Source organism: Amphibalanus amphitrite, unplaced genomic scaffold (assembly GCF_019059575.1).
Source record: "Amphibalanus amphitrite isolate SeventyFive unplaced genomic scaffold, NRLGWU_Aamphi_draft 000291F_arrow, whole genome shotgun sequence".
In the NCBI taxonomy this organism is placed as follows: Eukaryota; Metazoa; Arthropoda; class Thecostraca; order Balanomorpha; family Balanidae; genus Amphibalanus; species Amphibalanus amphitrite.
The window spans coordinates 615,944-642,496 of record NW_024881786.1 but is presented as its reverse complement, the minus strand read 5'-3'; the positions used below and the strand labels follow the sequence as shown (position 1 = coordinate 642,496).

At 50.5% G+C, this 26,553-nt stretch overlaps 1 long non-coding RNA gene across 1 annotated transcript; it reads right to left on the bottom strand.

Moving 5' to 3' along the window:
• Positions 1-13,859: 13,859 nt before the first annotated feature.
• Positions 13,860-16,034, bottom strand: LOC122387610. The gene is made up of 2 exons (XR_006257629.1): positions 15,284-16,034; positions 13,860-15,052 (listed from the first exon to the last, which is right to left on the bottom strand). It is a non-coding gene; the product is annotated as an uncharacterized LOC122387610 (long non-coding RNA).
• Positions 16,035-26,553: the final 10,519 nt, after the last annotated feature.

Genomic DNA, 26,553 nt, shown 5'->3' with positions numbered 1-26,553 from the left:
GCAGTTTTTTATTTAGAAATATTTGCTTTCGTTTCACCTACAGGTGTTCACACAGTGTGAGCCCGTTAGTGCACCATACCATAGCATTCCCTACACTGAAAAAAATAATGACACCTAAAAGGGGTGTTTTTTGAAGCGTACCAAAAACGCGCAGTTTTCTGGAGTCCGATTACACCCGGGATCAGACACTTTCTAGGGTATTTTGACACTGGTTGAGGGTGTATTTTTATACCGTACGGCGTCAAATGATACCCGGAATCATACGCCTTATGGAATAAAAATACACCCCAAATCAGAGTCATAATACTCTAGGAAGTGTCTGATTCCGGGTGTAATCTGACTCCTGGAAACTGCGCGTTTTTGGTACGCTTCAAAAAACACCCCTTTTAGGTGTCACTTCAGGGAGTAATCGGATTTTGAGGGTGTATTTTGATCCCACACGGTGTATGATTCCGGGAATCATTTGACGACATGTGGTATAAAATACACTCCCAACCAGAGTCAGATTACTTCGGGGGGTGTCTGATTCCGGGTGTAATCGGACTCCTGGAAACTGCGCGTTTTTGGTACTCTTCAAAAAACACCCCTCGTAGGTACTATTGGTCTCCTATATAGGAAATACCGGTAATATTCGAGTGCGGGGATTGGGTTGTGTGCAGGGGTGAGGGATGCACTCGAACCGAGCTGCGGCGATGGTATAAAGGGATATTCATCGCATCAGAAAAACAGGTCGCCTGGGCCCTTATCTTGAGACCAATAGTATGGTACAACTAACCAACATACCCATGGGTATGTTCTGCTTCTGAAGCTTATAGGAACGATTAGCCAGACTGCAACGAGACTTTAAATGTAGCTTACATGTGTCTTCACCCTTGCAGCTACAATTTTATCTATTGACGATGACGTCTTCTTTTCAATCAGTCTTTATACCAGATATTGTCAAATGATTCTCGGAATCATACACCTTATGGGATCAAAATACACTCTCCAACAGAGTCATAATTGGGTATATGTCAAGTTTAGGTCCTAACTACAATTGTGACGCTGTTGATACGAATATGAAACAGCAAAAATTTTAGGTTTTAGGTTAGGTTAGGTTGTAGGTTTGTAGGTTTTAGGTTGTAGGTAGGTAGGTTTGTAGGTTAGGTTAGGTTAGGGTAGGTTTGTAGGTTGTAGGTTGGTAGGTTATAGGTAAGTAGGTAAGGTTAGGTCAGGTTTGATTATGTTTTTTCTTTTATTTGCGAAACATATGAGTATCATTTTTGGATTCAGGATGTCAAATAATGTAAAAATATGTAAAATTTATCAATGAAATCTTCTTAGGACTTAAACTTGACATTTACCCATAATTGCAGTTGTTAACCACGTGACGCAAATTAACAATACATGCATGTCATTCTTTATTTTATATGCAACAGTAAATTCCAAAACATTTGGGCACGAAATGTATGGCAAAATCTAATGAAAACTTATCGTAAGGCTCATGGGTCCGTGACTCCATTCACCGTAAGGAATTACTCACATTTCAACAATGTTCCATCAACCGGTGATTATTGCTACTTACTTAGGTAGAGTTATTCTGCAGCTTAATGACATAAAAACTTACCTCCGTCTCCATGGTGCGTTGCTATCTTGTCCTACTTCAAAATTTCGCCGAGTGCAGGGCGCCTCGTTGTTTAAATACGCATGTTGAGCAAACTACAAATAAATTCTGAAGTTTATCGTTAAAGCACTATCACTTGAAGTAAATCTACACTTTAAACAACGTTTGGCGACATTACAAGCGCGTTAATTCAAATAAGTTCCTCTCCCCGCTCACACCACACGCACCCACGTGGGCACACCGCCCGCAACTGAAGTCAACGGCTTTTCTAACGGTTTTCCTGCAAGGTCGAGCTATTTCATCTTCGTGGCGGACCGGCAAGGCTAGAACACAAATGACGTCACACGACAATGCAGCTTGCTGATTGGCCGGGCATTGACTCAAACCACTGTACCTGAGCTGTGGTTCGCACCAGGGTTACAGAGTCAGAGTCAGAGTCGGGTGGGGAGCTGACAGTTGTGGCCGGAGTCAGAGTCGGAGTCGACTTTGGAAGCCGGAGCTGGAGTCGGAGTCTGGGTCACCGAAAATCAATTGATACCGCAGCGTATCCAGACAAATCTTTGCATGGCATTTCTTCGTCCGCATTTCTTCGTCCGCATTTCTTCGTCCGCAAAACTTCGTCCGCTCATTCCTTCGTCCGCGCATTTCTTCGTCTCCGCCTTTCTTCGTCTTGCATTTCTTCGTCTCGCATTTCTTCGTCTCGCATTTCTTCGTCTCACATTTCTTCGTCCGAGCATTTCTTCGTCTCCGCATTTCTTCGACCGCGCATTGCTTTGTCTCGCACTTCTTCGTCTCGCATTTCTTCGTCTCGCTTTTCTTCGTTTCGCATTTCTTCGTCTCGCATTTCTTCGTCTCGCATTTCTTCGTCTCGCATTTCTTCGCCTGGCATGTCTTCGTCTTGCATGTCTTCGTCTCGCATTTCTTCGTCTCGCATTTCTTCGTCTCCGTATTTTTTCGTCTCGCATTTCTTCGTCCGCACATTTCTTCGTCTCCGCATTTCTTCGTCTCGCATTTTTTCCGCAAATCTTCGTTCGCAACTTGACAGTGCAGCCTGCTGATTGGGCTGTTGCCCATTTCATCTTCGTAGCGGACCAGCCATGGCTAGCACACACATGACGTCACTCGGGGCATTGACTCAAATCACTGGACCTACACCAGGGCTATACCCTGAAAATTTCCTGACCCTGACCCAAATGACGGTTAGGTTAGGTGAGGTTAGGTTAGGTTAAGGCTATGAAAACCAGGGCCCTGTTCGGCGGCTGTTTTTATATATCAAACCCCAATGGGTGTCATTTCACTCAGTTGAGCGTTTTCGTAATCCGTGACTCGCTTATTAGGTGTAATTTGACCCTCAGTGGTGCCATAATATTCCGGTGTCATTTGAACCCAATGGGGCTCAAGTGACATCATCATCATTTGAACCCAATGGGGCTCAAATGACACCGGAATATTATGACACTAACGAGGGTCAAATTACACTCAATAAGTCATTTGAACGGAATGTTATGACACCACCGAGGATCAAATTACACCTAAAAAGGGAGTCACGGATTGCGAAAACGCTCAACTGTGTGAAATGACACCTATAGGATATAAGAACTCCTCATGATAGCGTCAAAAAACGCTTAGATGTGTCATTTTACACTGACACCGTGCAGGATCTTTTGACACGACACCTAAAATGGGAGTCAAAATTTTGGGAGTCAAATGACCCTTGGGTATGTGATTCTGACCGAGATCAATTTACACTAAAAAACGGTGTATGGACACTGTTTTTCAGAATCGGATTACACCATGGGTGTCAGTTGATTCCCAAATAGGGGATCGTGATTCCCGGGGGTAGTAATTATTTTTCTCCGTGTAATCATTTCTGAGCCGTACTGTGAAAGAATGAAGGCGCTAGCACAGGGCTGACCGGCGCTACTAGTTTTCGTCCGTTGCGGTCGGGTGCCGCGGCGCGGTGGTCGGCCGGGGAGGCCGCGCCGCGGCACAGTGTGGCCAAACACCAGATTAGCGCGAATTTAATCCCAGCGCTGCTCGGATCCGTTGAAAATGGTTCCCTGGTTTCAAAATTGACACTTAAGCCTATGTGAGACCTTTTACGATGCATTATAAATGCTTGCTGACATATTATGGCATAGTTCAGCCTCTAAAAGTAAGGAGAACCAGCTTACGACGGGTGATGTGCTTACCAGGGCACTGAAGTCGATGGAGTTACTCCGACTAGGCTTTCAAAAGTCAATTTCAACTCTGACTCCGGGCAAAACTGTCGACTACGATCGACTCTGGCTCTGACTCCGCAGCCATGGCAAGGCCACGCAGTCGATGGATTTTCGGTGACTCAGACTACGAGTCTTGGTCCGGATTCCAAAATCGATTCCGATTCCGACTCTGACTGGGGTCAGAACTGTTGACTCCGAACGACTCCGACTCTGATTACGAATCCTGGAATTTAACCGCATATAAGAGGCATAAAATTGTGGGTCCCAGTAATGATGTTTGGGCACAGTGGCGGGTCCAGGGGGGGGCAAAATGGGCATTTGCTCCCCCCCCCCCAAACGGCATAATTTTAACATTACGCCTATGGACGAGGCATGGAAAGAATCGATAAATTGTTATGGTTTGCTCCCCCCCCCCCAAAAAAAAAACTTTGAGCTGGATCCGCCTCTGATTGGGCATGTTAGGAGGAGGAATCGTTTACGAAATTTCCAACATTCTCTGGTAAATTCTTATGATTGTCCAAAGTTTTCTTGAAAAAAAAAATCAACAAAAAATCGGTAGACAGTTGCTGAAATACCTACACGCATCGATAGGACTGAACCTCAGCAATGGTCAAAGGTCATTGGGGTCAGGGTCGTGAAATTTAAAGGGTAGGTGTAAAATTGATAAACTCGAGGGTACTGAAAGTTTCGTCGCGATCGGCCGCTTTTTACGCGAGCTTTTTGCGAAAAACCGAGAGGGGTCCGTTCGACCCCCACCCTCACCCCCTATATGGGCGAGGGTTAAAAAATTGCCAAGATTCATTCATCGGCGACCGTATTCTGCAATATAACAAGTCAGAAATACAGCGGTTGAGCCATCCACGTAACGTTACGGAGCCGCCGCCGCGCCCACCCTGTAGCCGGGCCTCCCCGGGCGGGCCAACCCGATACGTTCAAAGCTGAGCCAAAGGCCGGGGGGCAGGTTGGGGCAGGGTTTCTTGAATGGATCATGTCCAGAAAAGTGTGGCGAATCTTCTCATGGTAGATTTGGCGTGGAGTTTTTTGGCCATTTTCTTATAGCTCTACGTTTTTACGATGGACAGTGTTTTCAGGGGATGTCTGAAAAGGTAATTTCAAAATGAGCATAACTCATCGGTTAGTCCAAGGATGCCTATAGAATTCGGGTATACTATCAAATATAGGCTCAGTAGTCATATACCACTACATTTATTTCCAAACCTCTCCGAAAATTACGCCAAAATGTGTTGTAAACGTGACGCGGGTTTTCGACGATTTCAGCAAAGCCGGGACCGGCATTGCGTATGTCCACTTTAGCTAGCTTTCTGGACACCGAAAGGAAGACATTGAACCAAAGTATTGTGATATTGACATACTTTGGACAATTTCCTTTCGACTGATAGGTATAAAAAGACAAAATTCCAAAATTCGTTTTTTGATTAAATTCGCGCTAATCTGGCGTTTGGCCACACTGTGCGCGGGCGGGCGGCCACAGCGGGGTTTCGTCGGTGCATCCCTCTGCTGTTCCTAAACGAAGTGTCCTAGCGCCTCGCGACAAAAACCGACGGATTGCTCTTGACAAGATCTCGCGAGTGAGCATATTACTTTTGAGTTAAGGTCAATATTTTACCTACTTATAGCAGGTCAAAGTTAAACGTCTGTCGAAATTGCAATCCGCGGCGAAAGCAATCCACCCCGACTGCGACACCCGACCGCAACGGACAAAAACTTCAATAGCGTCGGTCTGCCCTGTGCTAGCGCCTTAATTCTTTCACGGTGTGACTCAGAAATGGTTAGGGAATGCTATGGTATGGTGCACTAACGGGCACACACTGTGTAGACTGCTGTAGGTGAAACGAAAGCAAATATTTTTTAGTAAAAAACTGCGATTGCAATATGATGACAAATGATTCGATGACCGCCAAACCAAAACAGATGCGGCTTTTTGTGACCCCGCATGAGAAGCAGCAGGCTTTAGGAATCATTGTAATGCATAATTTTTGCAGTTTGTATTAAATGAACGCACGCTAGCGGCGTTTGAAATTGCAAGTATCTGACAGTCATTTTACGACATAGAAAACGTCACGAGTTCTGACAATCATACACGAGGCCGGTTTTGACAAAACTATGAAAACTATGTGATTCAGATGCGACATTTATTTGGTTAGCCATATAGTGATTTACTCGGTTTGGTAAACTTGACTTTTTGGTATTTATAGCCACTCGTCAACCCCATTTGCATCACTGTGCGCTAGGTCCGCCTGACCGGCCACGGAATACGTTCGAGTCTCGTCCTACTAAACAAGTGTCATATTTGTTTGTTTAACGATCCATATCACTATCAAAGTTTTCAGGATACCGGTGAAGAAAGTTCATTCTTCTGCTAGATTGACCTAAAAGATGCTTTAACTTACATTTTCTTATACAGGTTTTGCTCCGTCCCGCTGCGCTCAATGCCCGCGCGGGGAAAGTTAGAGGGGTTTCACTGTCAGAGGTTGTACCAGTGACAACTGTTTGGCCCTGCGACCGGTCGAAGGTTACCCCGCCCAGCCGGGCGCTACCCCCACTTCTGACCAGTTGAAGCCGATACAGCCTCTGACAGCTCAGCGCGGCCAACTCTTCTTGTATGGGCATAATGCCTAGCTGAGTTGAGCAAAGTAGACAAAAACAAATGCAAATTCATACATGATGTGAAAATGACAGAGCAATGAATCTTCCTCTCAGGTATCCTGAATTGCTTAAGTACCGACTTGAATTGTTAAACTAACAAAAATGACGTCTGTTTAGTAGGGCGACAGCCGAACGTCTCTTCTGTGGCCCGTCAGACAGCTGAGAGCGCCGGGTCTGCGGGTCGATAAGGGTCATTTGACGCCTTTGTGTGGCTTACTTTGATCCGTCGTGACACTGAGTTGTGTGATTGCGCCTTGTTGCCGGCTGTGAGAGACACATCTTAATATTTCAGAATACTTTTTTCGCTACATATTGTTCTTTTGGCATTCAGCTTTCACTGGTAATCGAAAAAAACATGACTATGATTTAAAAATTGTCCTGGACAGCTCGTTGAATGAAATAGAAGATTTTTACGATTTTACAAAAACGGAATTTCTTAAAAAGGCCATCGAACGATTTCTATATAAAATACTGTTTTGGAATCAGCTCACCGTCAGCTTTCGAACGGTATATTTCGTTTCTTTGGTGGATGAAATGAAATTCCTACGAGCCGCGCTGGTTCAACCGCCAACGCATTCCACCTATAAAAAATAAAACCAGCATAACGCCTTTTGGGGCGACTAACGGAGCGAGCGAGAGGGTGGGCCTTGCACGTGCGAAATCGCGAGGGGTATCTCCAACTGACTTGTGCACAGCACCCTACTAACCGGTCTCTAGCGATGTGCCAAATTTGAGCACAATCGGCCCAGCCGTTCTGGAGATCTGGAAGCGGCACCCTGCACGTGCGGACGTGCAAAATGGGCCCCAACTGACTTTTGCACGGCACCCTGCTAACCGGTCCCTAACCGCGTACCAAAATTGAGCGCAATCGGTCCAGCCGTTCTCGAGATCTGGAATCGACCCCTGCACGTGCGCACGTGCAGCAGCACTCCAACTGTGGCACATGCAAATGCATTGCCTAGTGGGTGCCTACCTACATGCCAAGTTTCAGCGCAATCGGCCCAGTAGTTACCGAGATATTGCAATTGTTACAAAACTGACACCTCTTCGTTTTGCACGTGCCACGTGCATAAGGGGTCACCCACATGCATCGGAAATAGTCCAATACTTGGTAGAAGGAATGAAACTACCCTACAAAAATTATCGCATGTAAATCGGTCAAGTGGTTGCTGAGATATAGGCATCGCAAAAGCGTGACCACGGCCGGCCGGCCGCTCATACTCAGAAATGTCCGTTATTCTACGTAAGACTTCGCTCGCTTCGCTCGCTCCGTAATGAGTGGTAAGGCGGCCAGCGCAGCGCGGCGCGTCCCTGACCCAGCCCAATGCGTCTGTGCCGAGCGTGAGGCCAGAGGGATATACTGTACCGCTGAACCTGGGTGTGAGGCGGCGCAGTCTACCGCTCCAGTCAAACGCTGGGCCGTCGGGGGGCGAACATCACTTAGTAGGTGAGTGTACTTGAGCAGCCTGTGACATTCGGATCCGTCAGAGACCGGTAAGCACGGGTTGCATCACGGGGAGGGGGACGGAGGGAGTTTCGCTCCACGAACAGCACCGACGTATTAGAAAATGTGTGGCATAAAGACCTTAGAGTCAGGTAAGCGGATGTAACTGACAATAAGACGAAGGGTGATCTACCTTCCAACAAGGCTGTAGCAAAGCAAAAAAGTTAATTTTCGATCACCTACCATACTGCTCCATAATTTCCATTGTCCCTTTGACTTGATGTAGGGGGGCCTCTCTCCTCATTCGCCCGGGGCTCTGTGTGGTGGTGCCCCAGTGCGGGTCGGCTCTGAGCGGACTCTGGTCTCTGCCGTCCGCCCTCGGTGAGGAGTGTATGTAGCGAGGCCATTTGAGGCAAGTCAATCTTTGGCGAACACACAGGCACTGCATCATTGGGTTTCACCGCCACAAAAAAAACAAGGGGGGATTTATTAAGCGTTGGTTCTGGGTCCCTCGAGTATGGTCCATCCCTGAGGATAATAGAAGGGTGCTAGGTGGTCGAACTGATTAACCTAAGCGCAATTGCTCCCGCAGACACTCATCCAGTCTCACACACTTTCACTCATCTGACTCAAACTTGTCCGTATTACCAAACTGCGACGTCTCGCTCCCCTCCCCTTTTCCTATCCCTGCAGTCGATCCCACGTCCTAAATTACCTCGGCTCTGGAGTACCCTTGGAACCTCTGAACTTCCACTCTGCCTATCGGAGTTAATCGAAACACATCAATTAATTCTACATGTTCCGCCTAATGGGCCCTTTTTACTCATCGATGGTCTACATTTGGGATCACAAAGCACGTCTTACTACGTATTATCTCGCGTCTTACTGCATCTCCCGACGACTTACGGCGTATAACTCGCGTCTTACAGCGTCCTTGCCCTATAACGACTAAGTGACGACTTACAGCGTATAATTCGCGTCTTACGGTATCGTCCCCCGATAACCGGCGTATAATCGCGACTTACGGTATCTCTATCCGATCACCTGCGGTTATTCGCGTCTTACCGCGTCCTTGCCCTATGATGACGACGTGACGACTTACAGCGTATATTTCGCGCCTTATTACGGCTGGCACCGCTTTATTGCGTATTCGCGACTTACGGCGCGTACCGTCCTGGAACCGGGACTAGCGTCTTACGGCGTAACTTTCCGAGGCACCTCGTATTAAACTGCCGTCGCAGCCTACCTAAATAAACAAATGCACAATGTCCCCCAAATTACCCGACTCACCGCGATGTGGATCCGTTCATCGACTAACTGCGGTCACTGGGTTACCATTGTATCGCATATAACGTTCTCTGCCGCTCTGCCGATGGCATCCACCCTGCCAGTGATGGATACGTCCGAGCTTGACGCAGGCCCTTCCTATATTTAAATTTTACCCGAACTCTACTGGAGCTATTCCCGAACCTATCGAGGTGTAAGTACCAGTGAGGGACCTATGTTTGCGTCTTACGGTGTCTCCCCGACCACCAGCGTATCGCGTCTTACGGCGTCTCCCCGACCGCCAGCGTATATCGCGCCTTACGGTGTCTCCCCGACCACCAGCGTATCGCGTCTTACGGTGTCTCCCCGACAACCAGCGTATATCGCGTCTTACGGTGTCTCCCCGACTACCAGCGTATATCGCGTCTTACAGTGCCGCCCTCCGGTCACAAGCGTATGTTCGCGCTTTACTGCGTGCTCCTAGGTGTCTTAGTGTCCCGTTTCCGTTTGCTCCCATGTAACTAGACTTGGACGTTTTTCAGGTCCCTTCTCCCCAATGATGCGTCCTTACCGGCAGAACTTAACGCGCAGGGGCGTGGTCGCATGCTCCTTCCTCTCTTCCGCCCGGGCTAAACACGTCTTATTATGTCGTACGTTCCATTCCTGTCAGGGGTCTCGTTTCTAATCCTAGGTTCCTGGTTATATGTGCGAGAATATCATGCCTACGCGGTGGGCGAATCGTGAATCCTCCAGCCTCCGAAACTTGTCTCCCGTTCCCGCCTGAGTGACTGTACGTACGTGTAGCTGCGTGTTCATCGTAAGGGTAAGAGAAAGAGAGAGAGAGAGAGAGAGAGAGAGAGAGAGAGAGACAGATAGAGAAAAGAGAGAGAAAAGGGAGAAAGAGAGAGGAAGCGAGAGATAACGAAGGAGGAAGAGAGAGAGAGATAACGAAGGGGAGAGAGAGAGAGGGAGAGAGAGAGAGAGAAAGAGAGAGAGAGAGAGAGAGAGAGAGGGAGAGTGTAGAGGATCAAATCAGAACACTATTGGCAGCGGAGGAATAATCAGCGTCAGCGGTGCTTTACCGTGCACGGCCCCTCCTGGTGAACGTCACGAGTAAAGGCCCTTTGTTACGAATGGAACGGCCTCCAGCCCGATAGATATCTATTATGTTGTTCACTACGAAACCATTTCCGTCACACTACGAAACCATAATTATCATGCCGATACCGAATGAAATGCCTAATCACGAAATTACCGAAGCCACATAAAACAAGGATCACCAACCTTATGCCGAAATTGCTGCTAATTGACTTTAATGAGTTGCAATTACATCCCCAATATTCATCGTAGCAAAATCCTAACGATCGAGGGAACGCTGATTCAAAAGAAAGAACCGTAGCGGGGCTTATAAAGTCCCTCCGCTAAAGGCTTTGGCCTGGAAAATAGTGATAATTGCAAGCGTTTGCACTTAACAATTGATAAGCACCTTTGCCTACTACGTTGATTTCAATTTCACTGGACTTCACTTTTACGGCAACTCCGGTACGCAAAGTTTAACAATGAACCTGAATACAAGAAAACTGGTTTTATTCAATCAATAGCACATTATCGAGTTTGCATATTTTTCCCAATTTACGTCTCGTTTTCATATCGACGATTTCCCAAAAAAAAAAACTTAATTAATGACGCTCTAGCAATGTTACATAGCTGGTAGGTCTCGCCAGGAGATTAGCTCGCAAAACGATTCACGGCCGAGAACTGTCGTATGCCTTAAGGTGCCGGGTGATAAATCATGAAAAAACTATCCTTGTTTACTGTGAAACTCAAATTTATGCACGGAGGTTTCGCGAAACCCAAGTATAAGTTGATGGCCAGTCTTTCCCTTAGACTCGAGCTAATTCTCGTAATTGCAAACTCTAAGTGTTAGCGAAACCGGCTTCTGTTTCAATGACTTTCCATCATCACGTTACCCTGAGGCCATCGGTCATCTACACAAGCCGGGTTGACGGTGATCAGTTCTAAACAAGTGTTCTATTACTGAGATCCTTGTGGCCAAGAGCGGTCTAATTAGTTGTTGATCGGGTCGAGCTCAATTGAAGATATCACCAATTATTAGCTATGCAAAACCTGTCCGTATCTTTAATGTCCTAGATGGGAATTTATTGCCGGCTGCGAAATCAAGACTTAAATTCAGCATCCCCTTGTCTAAATGATTCTCTAAATGATACCTTCTGCCTATCATGGAGCGAAACCGGGAATAGAAGACTCTGTAAGTTATGTTACTTGACTATTAACCCTGTCGGCTTGTCTTAACGTCGATCAGGCATCTCACATACATATTCTCTACCTGTCAGTGTCTGAGCGTAATCGTGGTCGGCTCGGCCCCCTTGAAAGTGTCGTGTCTGTCCTGCAGACGGCACTACGGTCGCGTGTCACGCCGGTAACCGAGGAGGGCTCGGCTTATCGTTTCTGGTTCACTCCCTAGATGGCATAAGCGTTCACTCGCATGACAGGGCGGCGGGCCGCCCAAGCGTCCCTCCCCCGGCCGGGTTAATTGCGACGCTCGGCCCCACCGGCCGGGCTACCGGGCGGAGTCCCCGCCCCCTATTTGAGTCATCGACCCGTACGGACCAGGCGGAGCGGCAAGCATTCCTTGTGCTGAGATTATTACGGGCTGGAAAATGTGGACGGATGATAACCCGGTCAGTGCTGACCAGGCGACAATCGAACAGCTCCCGTGCGAGCGCTGCGTTGTCTAAGGCAGGATAATAACCCGGTCCGTTCTGACCGGACGACAATCAAACAGCTCCCGTTCGAGCGCTGCATTGTCTTAAGGCAGGATAATATCCCGGTCCGTTCTGACCGGGCGACAATCAAACAGCTCCCGTTCGAGCGCTGCAGTGTCTTAAGGCAGGATAATAACCCGGTCCGTTCTGACCGGACGACAATCAAACAGCTCCCGTTCGAGCGCTGCAGTGTCTTAAGGCAGGATCATAACCCGGTCCGTTCTGACCGGGCGACAATCAAACAGCTCCCGTTCGAGCGCTGCAGTGTCTTAAGGCAGGATAATAACCCGGTCCGTTCTGACCGGGCGACAATCAAACAGCTCCCGTTCGAGCGCTGCAGTGTCTTAAGGCAGGATCATAACCCGGTCCGTTCTGACCGGGCGACAATCAAACAGCTCCCGTTCGAGCGCTGCATTGTCTTAGGGCAGGATCATAACCCGGTCCGTTCTGACCGGACGACAATCAAACAGCTCCCGTTCGAGCGCTGCAGTGTCTTAAGGCAGGATAATAACCCGGTCCGTTCTGACCGGACGACAATCAAACAGCTCCCGTTCGAGCGCTGCAATGTCTTAAGGCAGGATCATAACCCGGTCCGTTCTGACCGGGCGACAATCAAACAGCTCCCGTTCGAGCGCTGCAGTGTCTTAAGGCAGGATAATAACCCGGTCCGTTCTGACCGGGCGACAATCAAACAGCTCCCGTTCGAGCACTGCATTGTTTTAGGGCAGGATCATAACCCGGTCCGTTCTGACCGGACGACAATCAAACAGCTCCCGTTCGAGCGCTGCAATGTCTTAAGGCAGGATAATAACTCGGCCGCGAGTTGGCCAGACGACGAGGATGTGGAATCAGTTCAGGTGCTTCGGGGTCAGCCTGGTCACTCCCGCGCTCTCCGAAATTAGTGTAGCTGGGCCCGTCCCTTACGCGGTACCTCTCCCCCCGAAAAAAAACTGCGCCAATCACCGACGGCCGTGCCGGCTGACTCCGCCCATGTTAAGCGAGAGTGGACCCTACCTATCCTTGAACATTCGGAAGAGAACGCGAACAGACATAGATTTTAATGTACTTACGATAACTTACAAAAAAAAAAAACACGCTAAATCGAGGTAACTGTGACTCATCATTATCAAGTTTAAAAATAACACCGAGGCAAATATCTATTTCACTCTCATTATTACGAGTTAGAGCTTTAACGACGGTCACTAGTACAACAACGACTCGGCGTGATACTGCGTGCGTTTTCCCAGTGTTTGTGTTCCGCGAAGAAACGGCATGCTCACGGGTGAGAGCAGTGTGAAGGGTGATGTTTCGCTTGGTTTTTCAAGTATCGCCGGCCAAAACGCTCTCGCTGGGTCTGCTCGTTCACCATTTCCTCCCTACTATCCCCAACAGATATGAGTACTTTTCCAAGATATATTCAATCAAACAAGAAGATATGAAACTCGCAATACAAAAGCAAATGATTCAAAAAAAAGGAACGGAAAAAAAACTAAATCGACCGGTAACCTAACAAGTTATTCACACAGTTTTGGGGCGGAGCGAGCCCCCAAGCGGCTACAAAATCTTTCCTGCACTCAAACTCATTGACCCCTTGTATCGGATGAAACCGCTTAGGCTTAAAATCTACCCCTCCCCACTAACTGAAAAACCGGAGTAGGCACACTTTAGATGCCTGATGCATAATTGATGCCCCCCCCCAAAAAAAGGGATAATCCTGAAGCGCAATTCAATGCCCACATATCCTGCCGGGCCTGAGAAGCCGGGCGGGCTCACCTCGCCCGCGGAAAAAAAAAACATTTGACCCAACGTATTTACAATCTCGGATCGACGTATTTCATCGAGCCTCGCCGTTATCGCGCCGCAGTATGATCTATACCGGGTGGGCGATGTAGACTTACTAAACGAACCCCCTCCCCCGACCGGTGAATGTCTACAAAGGGTTGGACCATACCCGGGGTGGCACCCGCACAAACGGAAAGACCAACAAGTATCATAATTGTAACCGGCGGCTAGGGGTGAATATGAATTATGAGGCGTGGTTACATGGTGAAGGGGGCCAGGATGCGTTCTGATGTGTCCGCTTCAGACTCACTTGCAACCGATGGTCGCCGAAGAGGCTGCTGCGAAGTGTAGCGCTGACTGGATCTCGGCTGCGTGGTGACGCCCGGAGGAGCACTGTTTGCGAGTGACGTCCGGAGGAGCAGTGAGAGGGAGCGCCGTCTCTCCTCCCCTTTTTATGCTTTCCGTCCTTTCTCTCGATCTTTCGCCTTTCACCGACGCCATTTTGCTGGTTTCTCGCGATTTCGAGGGGCCTTGTGCTCAGATGTTCTGTTCTTTGTGAATTTCTTTCGCTTGATTCTGGCCTTAGTTATACAAATTTCTTGTTCCATTTCACGAAAGTTGCAATTGCAAATCCTTTTCTGGAGGCGTTTGCTTGGTTTTGTAGGCGGATGACCTGACAGTATTGCTGTAGCTGTGGTCTTCCCCTTCTTTATCGGGTTTTTCTTGTGCTGTAATCCGTTAATTTTACTTCAGCTCGGGTTGATTTTAAATTTGTCTTCACTTCTCATCTTTGCTTGTTTTGGGCTTCTCTTCAGAAACCGCTCCAGATTCCTGATGAGAAAATTGCTGTTCTTTCGTGTCTCGGCATGGCGACATCCAATATTTGCCTCATCTTCAATTTGACGCATAGTCAAGCTCCCTGGATGTTCATCTCTCACAGATGTTTTATCTTTGCTGGTTTAAACGGAAAACTGTTAGCGTGGCTATTCGTTCCGGCTTCTGAAGTGGATGATTTCGAGAAGTCCGGAATGCGGCCACTCGCTGGGTTTTACGTTCATCTTCTGGTAACTTGATCCATTCGGTAAACAGCAGGTCCTTCCAAATTTACAAGTGACATGTTGCAGCTCTGGGGTTGGGCGATTTTCTGCAGCGCAACGATTTCATCTCTAGTTGACACTTCATTGGAAGTATATGCCCATTTATCCGTGTTGATATAACGGGCCCTTCTGAATTTGTTTCAGCTGTGTAAAAAAGATATGTTCCACGTTCATCTTCTGGTGACCTGACCCGTTCTGGTAACTTGATCTATTCGGTAAACAGCAGGTCCTTCCAAATTTACAAGTGACATGTTGCAGCTCTGGGGTTGGGCGATTTTCTGCAGCGCAACGATTTCATCTCTAGTTGACACTTCATTGGAAGTATATGCCCATTTATCGGTGTTGATATAACGGGCCCTTCTGAATTTGTTTCAGCTGTGTAAAAAAGATATGTTCCACGTTCATCTTCTGGTGACCTGACCCGCTCTTTAAATTCGGCGGATCCTTCCAATGTGCAATTAACCGGTTCCCTTTTTGCGGGTTGAGTGAAATTCTGCAGCGTCTTGGTTTCATTTCCGGTTAACTTTTCTTCAGATTTGGTGAGCTTTTGTGCGAGGACTCAATTGCAGCGAATTCCTTCTCTGTTGATTTAGCTGTTTTGAGCTACACGGGCGATTTCTCTTCTTTTAGTGGTTCTTGATTGTGAATTCGCTATTTTGTATGTAATTTACTAAGCCGCTCATCAACTCAGACAATTTGGTTCCGTTCATACTACCACTCTTCCGCTGATGTTTTGCGTATTTTCTGTGTACTGCCGAGCCGGTATCATGAAACATCTTTTTTTTTCAGTCTGTTTGCCGGCGGTCGTGCAGCCGGGTCAACTGTACATTGGGTCAACTGTACATTCATCTGTTCTTCCTTGCCGGTTGTCTTTCTTCCGTTGAGTTAATAAGCATCCTGAACCAGAGAATAGTATACCGTTCTCATTTAGCTTCGGAGCTTTGGTTTGCAGCACCGACAATTTCCCTGCATTGCTTTATGTCTTGCAATGATCCCTGTCTCCTCCTGATGGCTTTTCTATGCAAGGGTTGGATTTGATTGTGGGTTGTCGGGTATCTACGGATTCGCCTTCGAATGGTGGTTTCAGTCGTGCAATTGTCGTTGTTGATTTGGCCCGCTGACTGCTGTTGCAACGTGTTTGTTGCTCACTCATCCCTTGTTTTTCCATTTGGCGTACCACCTGCTTTCTTAATGACTGAAGCCGGAGAAGGGCCGCTCTAATTGTTGGCGTCGCCTTTCTAGTACGTGATTACTGGAAGCTCAAACTGATCCGCATCTGCTACTGGGAGCATCCTGAATGGCCGTTAGTCTGGTCATAGACACTCGTTACAGTCGTTTCTGCCGCGCCGATCGCCTCCAATCTGTCGGCGGCGGCGTGTGTGCCTGCTCCATTTCTGCGCCCTTGGGGCGGAATGCTTCTCCGTTCTGCACGTAGCGTGGGAGAGTGAAGGGATGATTCAGGATAGGAACACCTGTCGCTGGGGACCCTCTGGGCCAGTGAAGTCCAGACTGGGTTCAACATTTTTATACATAGTCCGGTGGAAAAAATGTAATCTCATTACATTTTCAGGCTGACTTTTCCAAGATCGCGACCCCGCGATCGAGGTTGATAATTTTGGTTGAACGAGTGCCATCCCGTGGGCCCCCCTTTTGTAGCCATTTTACAGGTTGGTCAACGCGCGAGCATGCACAATCCTATTCTAAACATGGCAACACCTACTGCCCATACACCCTTACCCAACACCCTTACCCAGCGGCTGTCAGTTTCTCCTGCTGCCTGGTCCGTCGCTCCGGCTCCCTGTCGTCGGAGGGCGTCCGCGAAGACCTGCAGCACTCCGAGGCGTGGGCGTCGCCGAACGTCTGCTCCCTCGCCTTGCCCCTGGTCTCGTCCCCCGGATGGTGGTGCTGATAGATGACCGGTTTCGGTCCTGTCGTTCATCTGCTCACAGAAGGCATGCGAGTGTGTCGCATTTCTTCTTAAGATCTTGCAGTTCCTTCTCCTGGTCTTTCAGTTCCCCCATCTTCCGCTGCATTTCTCGAACCGTTATCTCCAGTCGGGAGATGCGGCTCTGGAGTGCAATGACGGAGGGGTCTGGTTTGTCCGGAGTGCGGGTGGCGGGTACCGGGTCCGAGGTGGTGAGCGAGGATGTGCGGGCGTAACTGGACCTTCGTTCTTGGCGCCTTCGTCGGCAGGCTAGGATGGTGAGGCCTATGGCGCCAAGGGTGGCAATCGCTCCCAGGATTAGGGCGGTGTGGTCGACGACGACTTCCACCCAGGTGGTCGACTCTTCCTTTGTTCCCCAGTCCTTCATTTTTTGCTGTAGCTCGGACAACGTCGGGCTTCTTTCCACGGTTGAAGTTTGTTTGATGATTTCCTGTAGGCTTGTCTTGTTCATTGTTTCTAGTGCTGGTAGTTCAGTATTGAAAGCCGTGAGGTTGAGCGAGATTTTGAATTGGATAACTTCATTCAGCGGGATTGTGTCAGGTCGACTGCCCTTCTGGTAGTAGTGGGCTGGTACTATGTAGCGATCCCCCATGGCCGCGCACCCTGCGGGCAAGGAGAACACGCCGGTGCCGTGGAGTCGGAACCCTTTTGGTGGTTGGGCTGTCCCCGTGCACTGGAGGGAGAATGTTTCCTCCGTGGGTAGCACGTACAGCCACTTGTGGTCGTCGATGGCGTAGATGGAGGGTTTTGGCTGCTGCACCACCCTCTCGCAAGCCGTGCTGGCTTTGTCCTGGTCGTCGCGGAAGGCGTGGTACAGACAGCCTTCTCGCGTCTCTTGGATGAGCGGTGTCAATTTTTTGCACATCGTTCGTATTCCATGTTGTTGACATTGCTGTAGATCTTCGCCCTTTAGTTCTATGTGCAGTCTCTGATCTCTGGATATGGCAAAGAAGTCGGCAGGCAGGTTTGTAGTTACAGCCAGGGATGAGTTCTGAAGATGCGTGGGTATTGGCGTCACTTGATAGAGGTCGAACTGACTGTACTGTCGGTGTCGAAGAGGAATTTGTATGTGCACTTCCAGACCGTCGGCGAGCGGGACTGCTGCGATTCCTAGGAGTTTGTAGATGTCTGCCGGGGTATCTGAAACCGGGGTGGCGGGAGTCCAGTTCTCCGGCAGTTTTCTGGTAATGGAGGTGATGAGTGTTTTTAGAGTAGTCGGGGACATGATGGCCGGCGTCACGTGACCTTGTTGTGCATGGGTCATCGCCTGGGTGAGTCGCCGGACTTCATGATGGAGCGTCATCACGGCTGCTCCGGCGGTACGGATGGCGGCTGCGATTATGTTGTTCAGGTCCAGCTCCCTGCGGATGTTTCTCATGGTCAGGTGGTCGGCTTGTCGTGTGGTCGTAAGAGTGACTTCCAGTTCTGCCGCCTTCTTTGCCAGAATGAGGATATGTCGCCGATTAGCTTCTTCTTTCTTGGTGAGCGATCCGATTAGTGTGGTCTGCAATTCTTCGATGTGATGGATTTTCCCAATTTCCGCTTCTACTCCCTTTAATTCTTTATGTAACCTTTTTACGTCTCCGTCAGTGGCCGTCCCAAAGAGCCATTTGAGTCCCTCTCCGAAGGCGTTGATTAGCCCCCGGGTCCGTCGACTCAGACGAAGCTCTGCCTGCAGATCGGTTAACTCTGTTTCAGTCGTGCGTACTTCGGCCTCCATCCATGTTTTTTCATGTTTCCACATCCGGATCATTTCATCTATGAACTCCTTCGTCCGTCTTTCTTCTGAGTCTCCGCTAGAATTTGTGGTCTGCTGGAGTCGTTCCAGTGCGTCCTCAATTTCTTGAAAGTTTGTCCGAATAGCGTCAATTTGTGCTTGAACGTCTTGCTGTTTGAAGCGCCGCACCGCAGTCCAGGCTCCGGTTGCCAGGGTCAGTGAGCCCTGGGGTCTGAACAGGATGCCGTTTCGGAGTCCGGGTGTTATTTCGGCGTCTTCTGCTCCAGCTGATCCCAGCCACGAGCCCATCAGTACTAGTAGAAGAAGTGCTGCCGGTGCCACGTCTGGTTCTGCCATTCCGTCTGAAACAGCGGAGAGCTTGTGTCGGTTTAATTTGATCCTTTCTTTTGGGCTAAGCGTTCGGAGCGTCTGCGAATGGGAACGTCTAGCAGTGGCGTTTGGCGGGCCTCAGTTTTGCGCGGTCTACCCCGCCGTCGTTCAGGGGGTTTATCATGGTCGTTGGAGTGGGCCGAGTCGGACTCTGCTGCAGGTGGGATTGGCCCCTGGCTGGTCTCTCCCGACCCTGCACTAGGAAGTTCGGGTCCAGTGGCCATCAGCGACCTCCCGGTCTGTTCGCGGGGTGTATCCTCTTCTGGCATTCTCTCCGCCGCTCCAGTTTGCGCCGCATCCGAGCGTCCAGCTTTGGAGGGGAGTTCAGTAGCCCGTTGGTTTCCTGGCGATGTTGATGGGGTTAGCCATTGGTCTTCCTCCTCTTCGAGCCGATTCTCCTCCTGGTCGGTTGCGGTTTCATCAAGTGGTGGTGGTGTGCTGACTCTCCTGGCTGGTTCCGATCCTGCTGGCGCCGCCTCTCTCTGCTTGGTGGTCCGCGAAGAAGCCGGCCAGGTAATGGCGGGTAGCGGCTCGCTCGTCTTGGGTGAGCGGTGAAGGGTTGGTTCGGCTTCCTGCGGGGGCACTAGCGACCTCCTGGTGACTGAGGGCCCGGGCGGTGGGGATGGTGCTCCCGAGTTGTCGTCTGTTTCGCTGGAGGCCTCAGAGCACATCCTTTGGGCCTGTCCTTGTGCCTGATACTTCCGTCTTTCGTTCTGTAACCAGGTCTCCAGGTGGTCCTGAGGTGGGTGAGCTTGTTCGGTGGGGTCCTTCAAAAACGCCGGTAGCGGTTCATTTGGCCACACAAACTCGGCTCGCTGTTCCTTTAGACGATTCACGTGTACCCTCAGAAGTCTCCCTCGGTGGTTCGGGTGTTCGACCATGTAGTTGAGTGGTCCCACCTTTTCGACGACGCGGTAGCCAGGTCTCCATGGAGCGTGCAGCTTCTTGGTTTGTCCCTCTCCTACTCTTTCGTCTAGGAGAAGGACCTCATCGCCCACTTCAAAGTGTCTGTCCTTGCTGTTTCTGTCATGGTTCTTCTTTTGTTGGTCGTGGGCCCTTTCGAGGTGCTCTTGCACCATCTTGAATGCTGTGTGTAGTTTGATGACAGTCGCTGATCTTGTGGCTTGTACCTCGGCGTGGGGGTCCGGGTAGTCCTCTCGCGGAGGGCTGAGCCACACATTGAGGGGTTCACGACACGGCCGCCCGAACATGAGAAAAAATGGGGTTTCGTTGGTGCTGGCTTGCGTCGCTGCCCGATAGGCGTGCATGACGAAAGGGAGGCAGGTGTCCCAGTCGCGCTGGTGTGCGGCCACAAACCCCCGCAGCATCGACGCCAGCGTGCGATTGAATCGTTCGCACAGGCCGTCAAACTGCGGGTGGTACGGAGTGGTGAACAGGTGGGCTGTGCGGAGCAGCCGGCACATTTCCTCGATGAGTTTCGATCGAAAGTTCGGTCCGTTGTCGGTGATAAGTCTCGAAGGCAGTCCGTACTCTAGGAATTTTTCCATGAGGGCGTTGGCGGTGGTCTGAGCGGTTTGATCTTTGGTGGCGATCGCCAGGACGAAGCGCGTCAGGTAGTCCGTCACTACGATGATGTACTTTTTCCCCGATCTCGTTTGAGGAAGCGGTCCCATGACGTCCACGGCTACTGTATGCCAGGCACCCAGTGGCTTTGGCATGTCTCCTAGCGGAGCCTTCACCAGCCGGCCTCGATCCTTGAGCTGACAGGTGGGACAGCGTTTGATGAATTCTGAGCAGATCGTGTACATCTTTTTGAAAAAGAAGCTGCGTCGAAGATTTCCCAATGTCTTCCCTGTCTTCAAGTGACCTGCGTGTGCGTCCTGCACTGCGGCTTTCACTAAGCACTGAGGGAGAACGATCTGTCTGAGGTCCTCCCCTGCTCGCTCAGTGCTCACTCTTTCCAGAATGTCATCATCGCTGACCTTAAACTGGTGTCTCCTTGCCCACGTAGGCATTTCGAGTCCTTGCTCCAGCGCTCGCCTCAGTTCCTTGCAGTCCGGGTCCCTTTTCTGTAAATCGGCCAGCTGCCTCCGCCCATCTCCTGGGGAAACGGCTTTGTAGCTCCCTCCCTGGAGTTGAGGGGGCTGTTTCGAGCTGGCTTCGATGGTTGACACGTGAGTTTGATCTCTGTCGGGGTCCTTTTTGTTGCTGACCTCCTCTCGACGGGCTTCCGGCTGGCTGTCATCCTCGTATATGCGCGACAAGAAGTCCGCGTTCCGGTGCTGGTTTCCGGGCTTGTGAGTGATGTTGATGTCAAATTCTTGCAGGGCCATTCGCCATCTCTGAAGTCTCGGGTTCGGATTGCGTAGGTCTTGCAGCCACTTTAGAGCCCAGTGGTCGGTGACTACTTCTACCCGGCGGCCCAGGATGAAGTCCCTAAAGTGCTGCACTGCCCATACGAGGGCCACGCACTCCAGTTCGCACGCCGAGTAGTTCTCCTCCAGTTTGGTTGTTCGTCGCGAGGCATACGCGATGACCCTCTCCTTTGCTTCGCCGTCGAACTGCTGGCCCAGAACCGCCCCCAGTCCTGTGGAGCTTCCGTCCGTCATCAAGATGAAGGGCTTGGTGAAATCTGGTAGGGTCAACACCGGTTCTTGAGTGAGCGCCGTTTTGAGGTCTTCGAAGGCCTCCTCCTCTTTCTGACCCCAGTGGAACGTTGCACGCTTTTTGGTGAGCTCAGTGAGAGGTTGCGCTCTTCTGCTGAAGTCTGGCAGAAAGGTCCGATAGTACGATGCCATCCCGAGGAAGGACCGCACTTGCTTGACGGTGTTGGGTGCCGGCAGGTCACGGATTTTGGTGATGTTGTCGGGGTCCGGCCTTATCTCCCCTGGAGATATGATGTGGCCCAGGTACTTCACCTCCTCTTTGGCCAGCACGCATTTGGAGGGTTTCAGTTTGATCCCTGCGTCCTTCAGTCTTGTAAAGATGAGTTTGAGATGTTCCAGGTGCTCCTCAAAGGTTTTCGAATAACAGATGATGTCATCGATGAAACAATGGGCAAACTTTCCAGTGTATCCGGAGAGGATGTGCGACATGAGACGCTGGTAGGTCGAAGGACTCGTTTTTAATCCAAAGGGCATGCGAATGTAATGGTACAAGCCCAGGAAACACCTGAATGCTGTCTTGTGACGGTCTTCTTCAGCGATGGTTACCTGCCAGTAGCCTTGTTGGCAGTCAAGGCAGCTGAAAATCTTCGCTTCCCCGAGGGTGTTGAAGATTTCGCTGCGCGTGAGTGGCATGGGGTAGTTATCTGCCTTCGTGATCTTGTTTAGGCCCCGGTAGTCCACACAGAATCGTGTCTCTCCAGATTTCTTCGGTACAAGGACCACTCCGGCCGCGTAGGGTGACACAGATGGCTCAATCACGCCTTTTTCCAGCATCTCACGCACCTCTTTTTCTATGATGTCCCGATCGACTTGAGCCACCTTGTAGGCTGGTCTCCGCACAGGCTCGTCGCTGGTTAGTTCAATCCGATGTTGGAGGAGGTCGCAGTTTCCCAGCTCCCCGTTCCAGGCGAAGCACTCGGAGTACTCCTCCACCAGTTCCAACAGCTGACTCTTCTCCTCCGGAGAAGCCGCTCCGATGTTGATTGGGTAACTGGTTGGCGGAGCCTCGCCGGTGCTGTTTGCGTCTTGGTCGGTGGTGTCCGTTCCTGAAGCCGGCGCTCCTTCTTGTTGGTAGATCTGGTTTACCTTCCTTTCCTTCTGTTCCGCTGTTCCCTGTTCTGGCCGTCGGTCTGGGCTGCCTTCGGGCGGTGGTTGGTTGGGGTCGGTCACCGAGGTCGGCGCTTCTTCGTTGGCGTCGATCCGGTCCTCCTCGTCTTCCCTCCGTTCTGGTGTTTCTGTTTCTCGGTGTCGGTCTGGATTGCCCTTTGGTGGTGGTTGGGCGGTGTTGGTTGCTGAAGCCGGCGCTCCTTCGTTTTGGTGGAGACGCTTTCCATCTTCTTCGATCTGTTCCCCTGTTTCTTGTTCTTGGTGTTGGTTTCCACTGCTGTCTGGTGGTGGTTGTATGGGGTCGGTCTCCGAGGCCGGTGACTCTTCGTTTGCGTCGATCTGGTTCTCCTCGTCTCCTCTCCGTTCTGTTGTTTCTGTTTCTCGGTGTCTGTCTGGACTGCCCTTCGGTGGTGTTTGGGCGGTGTTTGTTTGGTTCAGGCTGGGTCCGGTGCGGTTTGTGTTCCTCCCATCCTGGCAGTCATTGTCGGACACGACGGCGGTTGGTGGTTGATCTCCACTCGCCTCTCCCCGCTCTTCTGTCTGAGTCGGGCAGTGTAGCTTGTCCTTGCCCACTTGCATTGACGTTTCGACTGGGTGTAGTTTGGTTTCGTTGATCGCCGTCTGTTCCTTCCCTTCCTGCTTTTCGTCGAGCTGTTCCGGTCTCTCGCTACCTCTTCCAGTCGCCCGCGGGCATCCCTCTCTCTCCTCGCTCGATCTTGGGTGGTGTCCCGGGTGTTTTTCAGGCGGGTTCCTGCTCACACACCAGCCGGAGAGGCATTCGTCGACCACTTGATCGGCATTTTGCAGGGGTATTTGCTCGGATCCTGGCAGCTGGACGAACTGTCTTACTGCGTCGATGGCCACCCCGTGTCGTTGAATGTAGTCAAAACCAATGATAGCGTCTTGAAGGATGTCTCTGCATACGAGAGCCGGATGTTTTGTCGTGATTTTTCCAAATGTGAAGCTGAGGGTGACTTCGTACGCGACCGGTATTTGATGTCCTGAAGCAGATTTTAGGATGACGTTGGTGGTCTCGCCTGGGGGTCTTGTGATGCCGTGCTTGAACTCCAGAAGTTCTGCATTGACGATGGTGACCATGGAACCTGTGTCGAGGAGCACAAAGGCGTCTGTGCCTTCGATTTGAATCCGGCATGTACACGTCCTCAGTCGTCTTGCTCCGGTGGCTTCGAGAGTATCCGGTGTCGGCCTAGCGCGTACCTGGCTGACTTCTGTTTGCTTTCTGGTCTCGATCTGATAGGACGTGGCGTAACCTCGAACATCACTATTTTGCGGAGTTCTGTAAGGGCGTCGCAGCATCAGTTGCGCCGGCTGCCGCTTCAGCGCAGCCGGCGGTACTCGTTTCCCGACTGCCGCTCTGGATTGTGGGGACAGAATCTCTTGATGTGTCCAGCCTCATTGCAGTAGAAGCAGATCACTCGTGAGTCATATTCTCGGGGCCGTGCACCATTTCCAACCGCTTCGTCGTTCCTCTCACGGCGGGTCCACTGGCGGACGGGCGTCGCTCTGCGGGGTGCTCGGGGCAGCGGTAGTTGGTCGTCGTACTGCTGATAGCCCTCCGCCGTCCTGCCTCGTCCGTTCCAGCGAGATCGTGTCCCTCCTTGTTGGTATCCCCTCCGGCGCGGTCGTCTCTCGTATTCCTCTTCCTCCTCTTCGTCCTCCTCTTCGTCTTCATCCTCGGAGTCCCCGTCGATCGGTCGGCGCTGGTTGCGAGGTAGAGATTTCTGGCTTTGTTTCTTTGCTGTTTCTTTCTTCAGTCCTCCTCGAGCTGTTTTGGTAGTTTCTTCGTCGGTGTCCTCTTTCTTTTTCTTAGCTTCGTGAATTTCTAGGGCAGCCACTAGCTGTTCCATTAGCCCTTGACTCGTGAAGCTTGGGATATCGCGTTTGTAGCAGCTTAGAACTTCTTCCTCTCGATGACTCGCCTCCACAGCTTCTTCCTCGGCGGCTGCTTGGACTGCTTCATCAAACGTTTTGCATTTCTTTCTCCAGACCATTTGTCGCAAGCTACTTTTGAGTCCGCGAATGAAGTTAGATTTTCTCATGTAGTCCAAAAGTTTCTTGCGAGCTTCCCTTTTGGCGGCTGTTTCCTGTCTCAGTTGCTCATCTTGATTTTCTTCGCCATCTTCTCCTTCCATCTTGATTTCCTGCATCTCGGGTCCGAGCGCCAGAAGGGAAAGTTTTCTCACTGTCTGGGCCCACTCTTGGACAGTCTTGGTGCCCTGAGTTCCCGTGTTTAAAAGATATTGGTGCCACTGCTCTTTGCCGGATGTGATGAAACGTTCCTTTAATACTGTTTGTAGTTCTTTCCAGGTGTTAATTTTTCCTTCATCCCGCAGTTGTTCGGCATGTTCTCCGGCCTCTCCGCGAAGCCGGAACATTGCCGCCTTGAATGTCTGTTCTTCATTCCATCCCGCAAATTCGGCCGCTCTTGTTAGCATCTGGATCCATTCGTCTAGGTTTTGTTGTCCATCGTAGCTGTCGACAGATCCCAGCACGCGGTATCGCTCCATCTCTGTGGAAGAAACCTGAGTGTCACTGCAGCTGGCTGGCCTGATCCTCTCAGTAAGCTTGTGATTCTTCTTCTTTGGGTTCGTGAGCACGCGCCGTTCTGCCGGGTTTATGTGATGCCATCGACTTGACTTGGCCCCACGTTGGGCGCCAGTCTGTAGGGGGGCCTCTCTCCTCATTCGCCCGGGGCTCTGTGTGGTGGTGCCCCAGTGCGGGTCGGCTCTGAGCGGACTCTGGTCTCTGCCGTCCGCCCTCGGTGAGGAGTGTATGTAGCGAGGCCATTTGAGGCAAGTCAATCTTTGGCGAACACACAGGCACTGCATCATTGGGTTTCACCGCCACAAAAAAAACAAGGGGGGATTTATTAAGCGTTGGTTCTGGGTCCCTCGAGTATGGTCCATCCCTGAGGATAATAGAAGGGTGCTAGGTGGTCGAACTGATTAACCTAAGCGCAATTGCTCCCGCAGACACTCATCCAGTCTCACACACTTTCACTCATCTGACTCAAACTTGTCCGTATTACCAAACTGCGACGTCTCGCTCCCCTCCCCTTTTCCTATCCCTGCAGTCGATCCCACGTCCTAAATTACCTCGGCTCTGGAGTACCCTTGGAACCTCTGAACTTCCACTCTGCCTATCGGAGTTAATCGAAACACATCAATTAATTCTACATGTTCCGCCTAATGGGCCCTTTTTACTCATCGATGGTCTACATTTGGGATCACAAAGCACGTCTTACTACGTATTATCTCGCGTCTTACTGCATCTCCCGACGACTTACGGCGTATAACTCGCGTCTTACAGCGTCCTTGCCCTATAACGACTAAGTGACGACTTACAGCGTATAATTCGCGTCTTACGGTATCGTCCCCCGATAACCGGCGTATAATCGCGACTTACGGTATCTCTATCCGATCACCTGCGGTTATTCGCGTCTTACCGCGTCCTTGCCCTATGATGACGACGTGACGACTTACAGCGTATATTTCGCGCCTTATTACGGCTGGCACCGCTTTATTGCGTATTCGCGACTTACGGCGCGTACCGTCCTGGAACCGGGACTAGCGTCTTACGGCGTAACTTTCCGAGGCACCTCGTATTAAACTGCCGTCGCAGCCTACCTAAATAAACAAATGCACAATGTCCCCCAAATTACCCGACTCACCGCGATGTGGATCCGTTCATCGACTAACTGCGGTCACTGGGTTACCATTGTATCGCATATAACGTTCTCTGCCGCTCTGCCGATGGCATCCACCCTGCCAGTGATGGATACGTCCGAGCTTGACGCAGGCCCTTCCTATATTTAAATTTTACCCGAACTCTACTGGAGCTATTCCCGAACCTATCGAGGTGTAAGTACCAGTGAGGGAC